This window comes from Poecilia reticulata, linkage group LG8 (assembly GCF_000633615.1).
Source record: "Poecilia reticulata strain Guanapo linkage group LG8, Guppy_female_1.0+MT, whole genome shotgun sequence".
Taxonomy (NCBI): domain Eukaryota; kingdom Metazoa; phylum Chordata; class Actinopteri; order Cyprinodontiformes; family Poeciliidae; genus Poecilia; species Poecilia reticulata.
In genome coordinates, this window is record NC_024338.1 from 6,766,082 (window position 1) to 6,766,980 (window position 899).

Here is an 899-nt window from a genome sequence, read left to right on the forward strand (position 1 = left end):
AGGAAAAACAAAAAACAAAAAACAAGAACAATTTTGAAATCAAAGTTAAATAACGTCATTGTCTTGGATTCTAGATGCATGGCGATCGTTGTTTCTGAAGCAGTGGCGTCTTTTTCCAAACGTCGTGTTTATAGTGGGGGGTTATATTGTAAAGCTCATCATAAAGACATGAAAACAGTTTCCCATGTTCAGCAGCATAAACTGATGAAACAAGCTGTTAAAATGAAACGAGAGAAAGATAGGTGAGTATTTTWCATACAATTTGTTTTGTGGATTTTAAGGATTTTCTTTCACGTTAAATTTTAACAATTCTTACTTAACATTTTAACTGCTTACTTAACAAAATCTGGTTACATTTTAGCTGCTTATTAAAGCTATTCAAGTGATGCTAATGTGTTACTCGTACATTTGCAAACCTGATTAATGTGAAACGTCAAGTGTTCTGTGGGGACCCCTGCTGGTGTGGAGGACTAAGGGCAGTTCTGGTCTTAAACGCACACTCCAGCCTTTCTTATTTAAAAAAAAAAAAGTGCATGAACAATTTGGACTTGTGGGTAGTTTTACACTGGTGAGTGTTGCGGCTTCTGATCTTTGGGAAACTGTATTCTCAGATAGCTGACATTAAATGTGGAGGTGCTGACTCGGCTTCTAAATTATTCTCTGGATCTCAGTCCAGTGAAATGCCTGTGGGATGCAGTGGCTCTACAGAGGCCCCACCTTGGAAATTTTAAGAGCAACTTGCGTAAAATAAYGAAGAAGCTTGCATCACAGTCTTCTTTGGTCTTCTGTTAAATTGTTGATACAAAACCATTTTYGATTTAGGTTTTGGATTATTTCTAAAGCCACACGTTCATTTTTCTGTCACAGAGGCTTTAACCCAGGGGCCCGGCCAGTTCCTC